The following is a 15,572-nucleotide window of genomic DNA, read 5'->3' on the forward strand; positions in this document are numbered from 1 at the left end:
TAATTTTTCTGGTAGCTTATTCAACAGCATTGTAGAACAATTAGCATTCATTGTAACAACCGAGAGTTCTTCCATTTTCTTTCTATTTGTGATTAGATCTTTCAAGAATTTAGCGTATCTTGGCATTCCTGAAATCACATCAATGAAAGGAAGATTGACATTTATTTGTTTAAACATATCCAAGAATTTGGATTGCTCGGCTTCAAGTCTTTCTTTTCTCATTTTACTCGGGTAAGGAAGCGGTGGTTAGTATGGTTTAACATAAGGTTTAGCCTTAATTGTGTTATTTTCATTAACCTTTTCAACTACCGGTTCTGATTCCTTATCTTGCTCAGATTATGATGCCTGTGTAGTAGGAATAGAGTCATCAGAAATTACTGGCATTTCAGGTTGTTTGAGTGTAATACCACTTCTTGCGGTAATGACTTTAGATGTTTCATTCCGGGGGTTAGCATTTGTATCGCTAGGTAGACTCACTGGTTTTCTTTCTCCAATTAACCTTGCTAGGTTACCTACTTCTTGTTTCAGATTTTGGATTGAAGCTTGTTGATTTCTAAATGCTTGAGCATTTTGTTCATTAGTTTGTTTATGAGATGTGAAAAATTGAGTTTGAGATTCAACTAGCTTTGACATCATATCTTCTAAATTTGGCTTTTTATCATCGGTTTGTGGTGGTTTATTTGGAAAAATAGGTCTTTGTTGATTGTAAGTATTATTAGATACTTGTTAATTGCTAGGACCTTGTTGGTTGTTGTATGGAACATTTCGGTTATAATTCTGATTTTGAGTGTAGTTTGGTCTTGGCGGTTGATAATTATTTTGATAATTATTTCCAGGCCTTTGATTCATGTATGAAACATTCTCTCTTTGTTCCATTGTTTGTTCAATACTGAGACAATCTTTTGTCAAATGTGGTCCTCCACACTGCTCACAACTAATTCAGATTGCGTGAATATCTTTAGTCATCTTTTCCATTCGTCTCTCGAAAGCATCTAACTTTGCGGAAATGGAATCAAAGTCATGGCTAGAATCGGCTCTAGCCGCTTTAGATGAACGAAGGATATCTTTTTCTTGATGCCACTCATGTGAGTGGGAGGATGTGTTATCAATAATTTTGTGAGCTTCAGTTGCGGTTTTCTTCATAATAGAACCACCAGCTGCTGTGTCGATGTCTTTTCGTGTAGCAACATCGCATCCTTGGTAGAATATTTGCACTATTTGATAAGTGTCTAAACCTTGTTGAGGACATCCTCTCAACAACTTTCCGAATCTTGTCCACGCTTCATATAGAGTTTCATTTGGCTTTTGTGTGAACGTAACAATTTCTCCTTGAAGTCTCACGGCTTTAGATGCCGGAAAGAATCTTTTAAGAAATTTCTCAACTAAGACATCCCATGTATCAATCGCCCCTTCAGGTAACGATTCTAACCAATCTTTGGCTTCTCCCTTTAAAGTCTAGGGAAATAATATGAGATAGATATGTTCATCCTCAACTTCTCTGATTTTAAATAGAGTACAGATCCTATTAAAGGTTCGAAGATGTTCGTTTGGATCTTCTTTTGGTGTACCACTAAATTGGCATTGATTAGTTACCATGTGTAGGATTTGTCCTTTGATTTCATAATCTGGCGCATTAATGTCTGGTTGAGTAATGGCATGACCTTGGCCAGTGCGTGTAGCTCTCATTATGTCTTCCATACTTAGAGGTTCCGAATTTTCCATGATTGAATTTGTTGAATTTGAATCACTGGAGGATTCTGATTTAACGGTTATTTCCTCGACAATCTCTGGTTGAATGATTAGTGGTTCAGGAGGAATGATTAGTGGTTCAGGATCTCTGAATTGTCCTTGTATATCCTCCGGGTTCTCAATTGTAAGGTCGGGTTCAAAAAATGGATTATCGAAAATTTGAATTGGAGTACTTGGTCGACTAGATAATGATTCTAAAGAAAAATCAACGGCGACAATATTGGCTAGATGTCTTGATCGAGTTACAGGTGGTGAACGTATGAAAGGTGGTGAACGTTTTGCTCGGTGCATTCACTGAATATCCTATTAGTTATAAAGATACAAATTATATAAGTTATTAAATTAATAGACTTTTCTGATTTTGCCCACGTTTCAAATATCCAATAGATGCAGCAGGTAGCCAGGACCCTTTAAATCGGAAGCCCTCAACTCGCCACTAACAAATCCAACTATTACTACCAATCAGAAAATTTTGGATGCCTATCAATTTAACCGCTTAAAATAATTTTTTCGTCAAAATTTAAAAAAAAACAAAGAAAATTCCATGTCCTAAAAACTAGAGCGTAGAAATGAGAAAGAAAAAGCGCGTCGAAAAATAAGAGTCGAAAAACAAACGTCGAAAAATAAAAAGTCGAAAAAACAATAATAAGAAAGTAGAGCGTCGAAACTTAAAAGTCTAAAAACTTAAGACTAAAAAGTTGCGCCTAAAGGTATTAAAGCTTAAAGAAATTCTATATCCAAAACGGCAATAACTTAATTAGGCACTAAAATCTATTTAAAACTAAAGTGATAAGCAACGTCGTAAAATTCTAAAGCACCTAAATCTTAATCTAAAGAAAAAGCACTTAATGGATTTTACGACAAAGCCTAAAAATCTAGAAATATAAAGACTACGGCAAAAACTAAGTTTAAAACTAATTATGAACGACAAATATACGATTTACGAATTAAATGATAAAAATATACAATTTATAAAAAGAGACTAAAGTTATAAAAATACAATTTTTATAAAAATATTATTTTTATATTATTAATTTATAAAAGTATTAATTTTATAATTAATAAAACTAATTAAAACTTAATATTACTAATTAATAATAAAAACTAGAATTAAAAAGTTAAATAATTAAAACCCTAATTAGAATTAATAATAATTAAATTAACCCTAATTCTGCATTTAATGTTGTACGATGTTCAACTTGTAAGACCACCCATGCGTTCGCATGGGTTTTAGACACTGCAGCCATGCGATCGCATGGCTTGCAGATTCAGATAGGATGCAGGTTCAAAAATTGCAGCTTCAGATTTCTTTTTTTTTTTACTTTGATTTTTATTTCTGATTTATATTTATATAAAGTATTATATAATAAAACTCATATATATAAAAAAATATTACTTATTAGTTTTTAAAACTTTTAACAAAATAAATAAAAAATATAAACTTTTTAATTTAAACACTTAAAAATATAGAAATGTATTTTTCTTTTTATGTTTTTATATTTTTGAAATTCAAAACTTATATAAAAAATATTTTTACAAAAATAGCTAAAAAACTAAAAAAAAAAAAAAAAAATAACGTTCGCTTTCGATCCCCGGCAGCGGCGCCAAAAATACTTGATGTGTGCGAGGGGTAGTACGAAATACTATTATATTTTATTACGAAATAATATTAAATACGATACAATTTTACACAAGTATTTATTTATTTATAGAATGGGATATACCTAAACCTTCCTACAACACTTATAGACAGTGTACCTAATCGTAGAGTAGTGTAGTTTTTAGTAAGTCCGGTTCGTTCCACAGAGATACAGTTAAGTTTAACGCTATATTTTTATTAACTATATTTGTATATAAATATATATATGTATGTATGTATGTATGTATGTATATATATATATATATATATATATATATATATATATATATATATATTTATATATATATATATATATATAAGTAGTATTATTATTATTATAAAAAGGGGGTTTAACCATTTAATGACCGGTTTGTCAATTTTAAGTCCTAATGTAAAATAATAACTTAATTTAAAGCGTAAAGTAAATGACGATAAATAAAAGTGCGATAATTAAAAGTGCGATAAATAAAATGACGGTAAATAAAAGTGCGATGAGATATAAAATAAAGGAATTATGCTTATTTAAACTTCCGTAATCATGATGTTTGACGTGTTGATTTTAATTTATTACCATGGGTTAATTGTCCTTTGTCCTGGATTATTCGATACGTCCAACTGGTTTTTGTCCATAATAGTCCATCGGTCATAAATATAAAGTGCGAGTGTCCTCGTCAAATTACCCTTATACCCGAAGTCAAATATTCCAACTAATTGGGGACTTAAACTTTAATAAGGTTTTAATACATTGTTAATGATTACACCAGGTTATCGACTGTGTGTAATCTAAGGTTTTAATATTTATTAACAATTACACCAATTTCCCTTGTATGTAATTCACCCCTGTTTTAATGAGTCCATTGACTATTAATCCATTCCCGTGTCCGGTCAAATGAACAATTATCAGTATTTATAAATATCCCGCCCATCGTATCCGATCGAGTGTATGTGGTTATTTATAAATATGTCAAATTGTAAATCTCTATATTAAATTAACGAACAATCATTCAGTTAAACAATTATAAAGCCCATTAATAGCCCATAGTCCAATTTCCACAAGTGTCGGTCTTTTGTCCAAACCCCAATTATGGTCCAAAACCCAATAACTCAGTCTTAATATTTAGTCCAACATCACGATTACTTCGGCTTAAATAAACATAATAATAACTTAGCTACGAGACATTAATTTAAAAAGGTTGAACATAACTTAAAATGAGTATTAATCGCGTAGTGTTACACGTACAGAATTTCGACTTACAAACTTAAAACATTCGCTACTATAACCTTATTATTATTAAATTAATATTAAAATTATAATTAAAATATAAATATATATTGAGAGAGTGAGAGAGATCAGTGAATAAGGTGTACACAATTCGGCAGAAAACGTTGCAATTTATAGGACTTGGCCTCACTTTTCAGGCCATGCGATCGCATGGGTTATAAGGCTCCTGGCCATACGATCACATGGACAGGCTGTCCAGCTCCAATTGTGTCTAGCTCAAGGTTTATTGAAGAATGAAAAAGTTAGTTTCGAAAAAGTGAACTATTGTCAAGAGCTGGCAAACAATTTGTTGTCGGTTTCACAAATCTGTGAAAAATCTTTCAAGGTAGCATTTGATGACGAATTCAACTACATTTTGAAAACAGAGTTTGTGATTCCTACATAAATAATTTTGATGAAGGCTCCTAGACAAGCTGATTTATATATGCTAGATTGAATGTTGCTACTTCAACTGCTGAACATCATCAAGCTTTTCTTTCTAAAGCGACTGAACAAGATTCTATAACTTGACACAAATGCATGGGACATTTAAGTTTTTGGAAAATGAATCACCTTGTCCACAACAATCTTGTAGAAGGTGTTGATCTTCGGTCTTTTCAGATTCCAAGAACATGTGTTCCGTGTAAGAAGGGTAAGCAGAGCAAGAAAGCTCATAAGCTGGTGAAGTATAATCCAATCTCTGCTCCACTTGAATTGTTGCATATGGATCTTTTCGGTCCAATTCGTTTTGAAAGAATTGATGGAAGTAAGTATTGTCTAGTTGTAACTGATGATTATTCAAGATTTTCCTGGGTAACGTTTTTAAAGGAGAAGTCCGATACATTTGAAAACTTGAAAGTGCTAATCAATCTATTAGAGACAGGTTTCAATTTAAAGGTAAGAAAGATTCGTTGTGACAACGGTACAAAATTTAAGAATCAGTATCTTGCAGGTTTCTGTATTGAAAAAGGTATCAATATGCAGTTCAGTTCTGCATACGCTCTTCAGATGAATGGTGTTGCTGAAAGAAAGAATAGAGTATTGATCGAGACAGCTAGAACAATGCTAGCAGATTCATCGTTATTTGTTCATTTTTGGAGTGAAGCTGTTGCAAATGTGTGTTACACTATGAATCAAGTTCTGATTGTTAAACGACTGGGTAAAACTTGCTATGAGCTATTGCATGGGAGAAAACCATCTTTGAAGCATCTAGAACCATTTGGTACACCGTGTACCATCTTCAAAATTAAACCAGGAAGTAAGTTTGATTTAAAAGTGGTTACTGGAGTATTTCTTGGGTATAGTTCTCCTAACAAGCGAGTTTTCACCAATGAGACAAGATGTGTTGAAGAATGGTCTGAAGTTGATGTCCAGAGGAATCATATGAAGAATGCTCCGAAAAGTCTTCCTTGGATTTAAAACTATGATGAGCTGATTAACTCATTCAATCTTGCTCCAGATCAGACGGAGAATGAAGTTGAGTTACAAATGCTGTTTGATTTACAAAATGAACCAGAAGTATCTGCACCTACTCCAACTCCAACTCCATTACCCACTGTCGATGAACCAGTTCAAGATTCAGATCAAGATGTTGATCCAGTGTACGATACCTGCGGATCTGATATTTCAAGTGAGAATTCTGATAATCATGAAGATATTGGTGATACTACGAATCTACAAGCTGAGATACCGGTTCCCGCACAACCAGTTCCCAGAACTACAACTGCTCATCCTAGAGAGAATATTATTGGAGATCCAAATGCATGTGTTAGAACAAGAAGGCAAGTTCAGTTTGATGGTCAAGTTGATACTCATATGACAGCTGCTGCTGCATACTACAAGTACTCATGTCATATTTCTAGAATAGAGCCAAAGATAACAAAGGAAGTCTTGAAGCATGTTGATTGGGTCATGGCAATGCAAGAAGAGATTCAGCAATTCCATCATTTAGATATTTGGAAGCTAGTTACTAAACCGCATGGTGCTAAAGTAATTGATCTCAAAGGGGTTTGGAAGTGCAAGTTTGACGAAGATGGCAATGTTATCCGTAATAAAGCAAGATTAGTTGCTAAAGGTTATCAGCAAGATCCTGAATTCGATTATGATGAAGTTTTTGCTCCTGTTGCCAGATTGGAAGCTATTCACATTTTCTTGACTTTTGCTTCATTTATGAAGTTCAAGGTGTTTCAAATGGATGCCAAGAGTGCATTTCTTTATGGCAAACTAAATGAAAGAGTATATGTCAATCAACCACCGGTTTTGAAGATCATCTTAATCCTGACAAAGTTTACCATTTACGAAGAGCCCTATATGGTTTACATCAAGCCCCGAGAGCTTGGTATGGACGTTTGTCTAGTTATCTGATCGAAAAAGGTTATCAAATGGGCACGGTAGATTGTACTCTGTTCACGAAGGTTAAAGATGATGATATCATTTTGGTCCAGATCTATGTAGACGACATTATTTTCGGTTCTACTAAGCAGGAACTCGTCGATGAGTTCGAGCAGGTTATGAAGGACGAATTCGAAATGAGCAAATTGGGTCTCTTACGCTACTTTCTTGGTTTGCAAGTTGAACTGACTGATAATGGAATCTTTCTTCATCAAGCAAAGTATGTAAATGATATACTCGAATGTTTCGGTATGACTCAAGAACGTCCTGTGTCAACCCCGCTAGCTGTGAATCATGGTATTTTGTTAGACTGTGAATGGGAGCCTGTTGATCCTACATACTATCGAGCAATCATCGGATCGCTCATGTATCTCACTGCATCTAGGCCGGATATTATGTTCGCAACATGTCTGTGTGCTCGTTATCAAGTTAATCTGAATATAGTTCATCTTACAGCTGCCAAAAGAATTGTTCGTTATCTGTTACATTCTCCAAATCTTGACATCTGGTATTCGAACGAAGACAAGTTTGATCTTGTAGCATATAGTGATTCAGACTATGCAGGTTGCAAAATCAACAACAAATCTACATCAGGAGGATATCAATTTTTAGGTGAAAGGCTGGTGACCTGGCAATGCAAGAAACAAACCGCAGTTGTGCTTTCCACATGTGAAGCTGAATATATCGCTGCTGCTAGTTGCTGTTCACAAGTTGTTTGGATTCAACAACAACTTCGCGATTACGGACTAAGAATCTCTTTCTCCCCTCTTTATATTGATAATACTGCTGCTATTGCAATTACTAAGAATCCTGTGCAACATTCTAAGACTAAACACATAGGTGTTAAATATCATTTTCTTAGGGATTGCCATGAGAAAAAGATAATTGAGGTTAAGAGAATAGGTACTAAGGACCAGAGGGCTGACCTTTTCACTAAGGCTTTCGATAAACCTAGGTTCTTATTACTTTTAGAGATGAATGGCATTGTTGATCGAGATAACGTAATTTCGGATGTTGTGTGTGAGGGTTAATCAAACTTTTAGACTTTGCATATAGGATGCATGACATATAGATTTTAGTTTCTTATTATATGTATTGCATATTTTTGCTTCCTGTCTGCATTTCTCTGCATGATTTCTTTCATGTTTGCATGCTAGTCTGTAGTAATTTTCTATTTCTTTTGTGAAAATGCTAAAAGACAAAAAGATTTTATGTTTTAGTATTTTAGGGGGAGTATATGTTTCAACAGAAAATACCTAAAAAGTGTAAAATGCCTTACCAGAAAACCCTAAAAAGTTACAAATCCGAAAAGGAGCTTGTTTTGATTAATATGTGGGAGATGAAGAAATTACTGTACTGAGAATTGATATATTTAACTAGTAAGGACTGATTTTAATGTTTATGTTTATTTGTTGTGTGATGTACTGATAGATGTGACTTATGAATTCTTGGGATTAGACAATCATAATAAGAATACCAATCATCTAAGATTCAGAAGTCATGGACGATCTGTTGCATTTGAAGGTAGTCACCTAATTATCTCCGAAACTGTATCTAATGATAATTGTTGAGGAACTCAACAGTCGGTTAAGGGTATCCCCTATCATAATTGATAATCACTAGAAAAGGTTGGGGGTGGATTTTAGGTTGAGGATTATCTGTTTGGCTGGTGCATACCACGTTGTCACGGGCCTAAAACTTATATTCGAAACTAAACCCCAAAAATATCAGAGAAAATTAGTTTATGTCGAAGTAAGTGTCCCTTCTCGCTTAAGGTTGAAAAGTATAATTCCTTATTGCAGACCGTTCAAGCATTTAAGGGAGAACACCTTCGAGTGATCTGAGCACACAACAAAGAAACATGAGTTCATGCATAACAATGGAAAATCCATTCATGATGGTGTTCAAAATCAATATATCAAAAGATAGTGATATGCTGAAAAAGAAATATCAAAAGAAAATCAAAGTCAAAATAATTGGCATATCAAGATGGCAAAGTCCTGAAAGTATGAAGAATGCTAATTCATGATGTGCTCATAAAAAACTCAGATCATTCTTAGTGTGACGCCCCCGCACGGCTTGAATTGTTTAATCACGACGTTCACACTGAACAATCATGATTCTTGTCGTCTGTAATTTAGAGTTATACCTATTAAAACTGTAAGTTGGAAAGATACTTACCTAGATATACTCTAAATAACATATATATGAAAGTTTAACTTTCGATTCCGTTTTCCATGTCAACTTTAACATAAAGAAATTAAAGGCCTTGAGATTTATTTCGTGTGACGACTGGTCATCAGGAAAGTCTGCTTTAACTGTAGACCAATCCCCGCGGTAAATAATGCGCCTATTCGGATAATCCAACATACTCTAAGATCTGCCAAACCAACTAGATTGAAGATTGTCAACACATTGGTAGAAGCCAAAGGCTGACAGGGTTATTCAAAATGCCGTGAGAACCATCCTGTTCAATTTGAATGAAGTACATGGAAAGAGATAACGAAAAGTTACGCGTAATGAATTGACAACCTAATAAAAATGCACAATCATAAGTAATGAAAGAATCAAGGATCAATGAACTTAGCGTGATCTCAAAAATCACTGCTTTATAGTGTTCAAGAAATTAATGCCAACATGATTGTCGAAGTGTCCGGAATGAATATGTTCATGTTTAATGAGGATTGATATCAGTAATTGCATGATAATAGACATAGACTGGATAATTAGGAATGAACAACAGAAGTTGATTCAATATGTCAGTTCTGATCCATTTTTAAATTGTTAATCATCTTGCTCACAAAAAGAATGTGGATTTATATGTTTGGTTATCTGTTTATTAAATAGCTTGCATTGAAAACTGTAAACAACAAAAAGATTTTGGTTTTGCATGTTATTGCATTTCATGGTAGAATTTCTTTTATTTGCATATTTTTAGTTGCATGACATTATATCTCAGAAAATTTATAAAGATTTCTTTCTTTCCTTTGTTTTCTGATTATCCTCTGAATACACAATAACATCTGAAAGAACCTTGTCGAGATCAAGATATTTTTGGCCACCAAATCCACAAGATAGAAGTTTGTAGAGCTTGTGATTGTTTGAAGGACTTTAGATGATTTAAGGTATTAGTGAACTTAAGATGACATTACACTGTAGGACTTACTCATGAGAAACAGAATGTTTAGAGTAATAACCTCATTCTGGTTAAGATTTTTGATCAACCTAAGTGTTAATGATCATTTCTTGATGGATTAGTGATTTATGACTAACATTGAAAGTACTAGTTAGCTCTAAGATTGCCAAACGAGTCGAAATCCTTAGTTTGTGAAAATTTGAATTTTTAAAATTATCTAAGTGGCTCACTCGCACGACTGATGTGTGAACCGTAAGTGTAACCACACATGTGAGGTTAACCATACGAATGATCCTGTTCTAGAATTGTCCTAAGACATCTGGGTCACACGCACGAGTGACTGTGAGATGCGCGGTTGATCATATACATACATACGTATATGTATATTTTTAGTGCGAAAAGCCACTTAAAGGCAAAGATACAAGACACTTAAACCGCGATAAATCTTAATGAATGCGGTAGGATTATGTGGAATATTAAAGAGTGCGGAGGATTCTCGCAGTACTTGTGCGGAATGCCTAAGTGCCCGCACATCTTACTTCTGTGTAAGTCCCAAACCTATAAATAGGGAGCTTGTCCTCTCATTTTAGGTTGTTGATTTTGAAAGAATTGCTCTAGCCATATTGATCTCTCTCGTGAATTTTCCCGAGACTTGATCTTTGTTGGTTAAGGTAATTTAGGAAGATCGGGACATGGTTATTGATCGTTTAGCACTTAACGAAATATGATAATAAGGTCCCAAAACCATAATCGACATCCATTATACCCCCTCATTGCACTCAATCATTGATTAGCCTTAATTGGATAATCTAGGATTGATCAGCGATTGAATGGTGAACCGTGTGATCAAACGTACGGTTGATCACGAGAGTATAAATAGGGAGGTGACGAACACAGTGTTCACTTTCACACTCAAACTCACTTTTGCTCTCAAAATTCGATCATCGCCGTTCACGATTTCCACCGTAGGTCTTGCTAAGCTACATTAACCGATCACAGCGCCACTCACCTGGTATGATTTCATCAATTTTTGAGTGTTTAATTTGGGTTTATGTGTATCGAAACCCTAGGGGTGTAAAACTCGAATTTCATGAAATTGAAGTTTGTTTTGATATGTATCTGTTATTGTTTTGTGTTAATCGGAACCTAATGTTGCTATTATGATGTAAATCGGCCCCTAAAACGATCAAACATGTAATCTCAGTGATTTAAAAATGCATTTAATATCGGTTTCATCAGACATGCAGGAGTGACATCACTCGCACGCGTGAGACATGAATCGCACGAGTCAGTACGCGGTTGATGATCAACCGTGTGAACCTTTGAGCTCACTCGTTCAATTTGATTGGTTGCTCACTCACTTGACAGAGCTGACACGTGTGATTAATCGCACGAGTCATCACACGGTTGACTCACTCGCTTATAAATGTTACCTCAACCGTGTACCTTGTCTGAAACCATATTACTGCTCAAACGTGTCAACAGTGGAACGAGTGACTATATCACTCGCACGGTTGATCCCTCAGCCACACTTGTTACAGTATCACTCGCACATTTTATCCTGTTTAACAAATTTTTGACACTTTGATACTAATGCCTTGATATTCATGATAATTGATTTATATCTCTAACATTTCTGTTAATGTTTCAGGTTGTTAAGATATCACAAATGGTTGAACAACAAGTCAATGTTCCAATTGTTAATCCAGAAGGACAGGGAGAGTAACAAGCAAATCCTCAAGTGAATCCCGTTAACCCACCTGCTCAACCAGAAACTATCCAAGAGAAGGGAGATCTGAACAATCAAGTTGCTCTCTATGACACTACTCTCGAGAGAGGTGATCATTTTAAGGAGATTGTGGAATTTCTTAAGAGATCAAGAATTCACACTGCTATCTCTACCCAATGCACGGCATACTACAGCCATCAGAGGGAATTCTGGAGAAATGCTATACTTGATGTATCGGAAGATGAGACTAAGATAGTCAGTACTGTTCAAGGGCATGAGATCATTGTTTCTAAGACTGTGATGAGAAGGATTTTGGGCTTCAATGACGAGAATTGCTCCCATATGACAATCGATCATGAGATAATTCATGGATGCTTTAAAAGATGTGCTTATTCTGGTTATATTGCTGGCAAATCTGAACTGATGAAGACGCTTCTGTCTCTACAGTTTCGATATCTTGCTCATGTGATCATGCATTGTTTGAGTGGACGTAAAGCTGGTTTCGATCAGCTGAACGAGAAAGTGCAAAGTATATTTGTGGCACTTGTTCTAAAAGCTCCATATGATTTCTCAGGATTCGTCTTCTATTACTTCAAAGTGAATCTTTTCAGTTCTACTCAGAGATATCTTATTTACGCCAGTTTTCTTCAAATGATTATTAATGATGCTGCACCTGATCTACCAAAGCTTGAAGAGGATATTATTCACCTTAAGCCAATGAATTCGATAACTTTCCGAAGAATGGAGGAAATAAGAAACGAGGGTTTAAAACCTGATTTTAACAGAAATCTTGTATGCCATCTGATTAAGGAGAATTATCGATGTTCGGCTGGTAACGCGTGGAGAAACGATGATTCAGACTCTAACTACGAAGTTACAGATGAGGAAGGTGGAGATGATAATCAGAGAGCTACTAGTGAAGCTCAAGGAGGAGGTAATGTTAATGATGAAGTTATTAAAGGTGATGATGAAGCGATAGAGGAAGACATTAGTTTGATTCAGGGGAAGAGGAAAGGGAAGGAAGCGATGACTTCAGAACAACCCAAGAAGAAGGAGAAGAGAACTATACACAATTATGATTCATCTCAAAGGTCATCTCAGGGAGGTTCGAAACAACAAGCTTAAAGACAACCATCCGATTTCATGAAGGATGCAAGAGCCGTTCTTACCTCACCGAGAACTGCCACCACAACACCTCAGGTCACATCATCCGAATTCAAGACACAGCAAATTCTACTGTTGTCTTTGATCATGAAAATAACCAATCTAGAGAATCAAGCCATTGAGGAGAAGAATATCAATGAAGCTAAGATTGAGTTGTTAGTGGAGGAAAACATGAGGTTATCAATAGATTGGACCGTCAGAAGGGTAGAACGGAGAAGTTGAAAAAGAAGGTGTTGGCGATTAAGAGTGAGAATAAGGAGAAATTGAAGGAGATGAACAATAAGACCGAACAGCTTACCTCTGGTAAAACAAAGTTGATTAAGGAAACAGGAGAAGAATATTCCTCTGATTTGGGTGGTGATGACGAGAAAGACGAAGAAGAAGATGCTGGAACTGGAGGAAGCTCTTTTGAGATTCCGTTAGTGATACCTATTCGAATATTTAATGAATATGGTGAGGTCTTTACTGCTGAATATTATATGAATTATTCAAATGTTTTTAATGATGTAGAAAAGGGGGACGTTCCATCAAGTGATTTTCCGATGGAATAGCTTGCTGCTCTGTCATACGATAGTGAAAATGATACAGAGGATGCAGAGACAGTTGAAGCTGAGAACAAGGCTCCACAAGAAGAGTCATTTACCAGTATCCCTCCCGAATCAATCCAAAATATCAACTTAAGTGATTTCGAAAATTTGTTTGTGGATGAGAAGAGTGAAGATTCTGTTGGTAAGGATAATGTGAAAGAAGATGTGATTGTTGAATCTAAAGATGAATTGGTAATAGAATCTGATGAAGAAGAAGAAGAAGAAGAAGAAGAAGAAGAAGAAGAAGAAGAAGAAGAAGAAGAAGAAGAAGAAGAAGAAGAAGAAGAAGAAGAAGAAGAAGAAGAAGAAGAAGAAGAAGAAGAAGAAGAAGAAGAAGAAGAAGAAGAAGAAGAAGAAGAAGAAGAAGAAGAAGAAGAAGAAGAAGAAGAAGAAGAAGAAGAAGTTGATATTGTTATGCCTTCACTTGAGCCATACTCAAATCCGTCACTCAACACTTTAAGTGACTTTTTCAATTTGAGTAGTGAGGTGAAAACAAAGAGATTGAATGATTTAGAAGAAGCAAGGAAGGTTTACAAGGAGCAAATCAAGGAAGTTGATGAGTTAATGAAAAAGAATAAGAAAATCCGATATGAGAAACTACTCGTTGAGAATGAAAGAAAAGAGACTGAGCTGAAGAAGAAGAAACTCCGAGCCGAGCAAGAAAAACCCGAGGCATGGAATGAAATTAATGAATGGTTCAAACGTGATAGGGTTAAAGTTAACAGAAACATTGTAGAAGACGAGATCCGTCAGAGTTGGTGGAAACAGAACGTCGTTAACCCAGATCAGTCGAATAAGCCAGAACTTGAGCCGAAGTTTGTTAGTTTCTATGAAAGGGGAAAGAGAACCAAGAAGTATTCCAAGGGTAAAATTTTGAGCTGGGGTTACTTCAAGGAGATCAATTGTTTCGCAATCAAGAGGGAAGGAGGAGTTGATTACATGGCACGTCCTAGTCACTTCAAAACTCTACCTTACTTCGAGATCATGCAACTTGCTAAGCTGAAGATGTTGAATGCTGAAGATAGTGACCTTTCCAGGTGGTTTCAGAGAAAACTCAGATATCAGTATAAGACAGGGAGATGAGATATCTTTAAGTCAACAGCCGCCAGGTTTTCCATGCACCCGACAAAGAGAAATTCTAAAGGTGGACCTGTACACGTTGTTAAGTTCCGTCCAGCCAAGTACATGAAGCAATCACCCTTGATGCCCTTACCCAAGGATATATGCAAAAACTTCAGATGGTGGTTCTATGATGAGTTGTCAGAGGAAGCAGTGATCTTGACTTCAATTGAAAAGGAAGATGGAAGCATACAGTTCGACAATGTAAGGATTTTAGATCCTATGTGGCTGAGGAACTTATCGAGATTTGATGTGGAGACCTTCACTGCCATCACATTAGGTTTAGAGATGATCGAAAGGAGGAAGCTATGAGATATCAACGTGTGATCGATGTCTACTATGCATACCTCAACAGAGAAAGTGATGCGCAATGCTCAAACCAAGTTCAAGCCAGCTGATCTATGTCAGATACTGTATTGCTAGTTTATATTTTGTTTTTGATGATGTATTTATGCGAGAGAGAGAATATGGGTATGTATTTAATGTAAAACTGATGTTACTGTTGGACTTATTTGTATTTCATGAACGTTTACTTTATTGTAATCAATGTTCTAGGTCCTAAGGGGAGTTGTTGATGCATTTTCTGTAAGTCCCTAGACATCTAGCTTACGTTTGTGATTAGTACTTCAGTTTATGGGCTACCATGATCGCTCGTTATTATCCTATATGTGTTTATATGTGGTTACAGGTACTGCAGGAATGCAAAAAGGATAATTGACTATATTAGACTCTGTCACACGTACGAGTGAAGTCTCACTCGTACGGCTGACAAGCTCATATGAACGGTTGAGCTGAGC

The 15,572-nt window shown here is 35.4% G+C and overlaps 1 non-coding gene across 1 annotated transcript; it reads left to right on the forward strand.

Moving 5' to 3' along the window:
* Positions 1-1,231: 1,231 nt before the first annotated feature.
* On the forward strand, positions 1,232-1,338 carry LOC139869827 (small nucleolar RNA R71). Its single transcript, XR_011766404.1, has one exon. It is a non-coding gene; the product is annotated as a small nucleolar RNA R71 (small nucleolar RNA).
* The last annotated feature ends 14,234 nt before the right edge of the window (positions 1,339-15,572 follow it).

This window comes from Rutidosis leptorrhynchoides, chromosome 9, assembly GCF_046630445.1.
Source record: "Rutidosis leptorrhynchoides isolate AG116_Rl617_1_P2 chromosome 9, CSIRO_AGI_Rlap_v1, whole genome shotgun sequence".
NCBI classification, from domain to species: domain Eukaryota; kingdom Viridiplantae; phylum Streptophyta; class Magnoliopsida; order Asterales; family Asteraceae; genus Rutidosis; species Rutidosis leptorrhynchoides.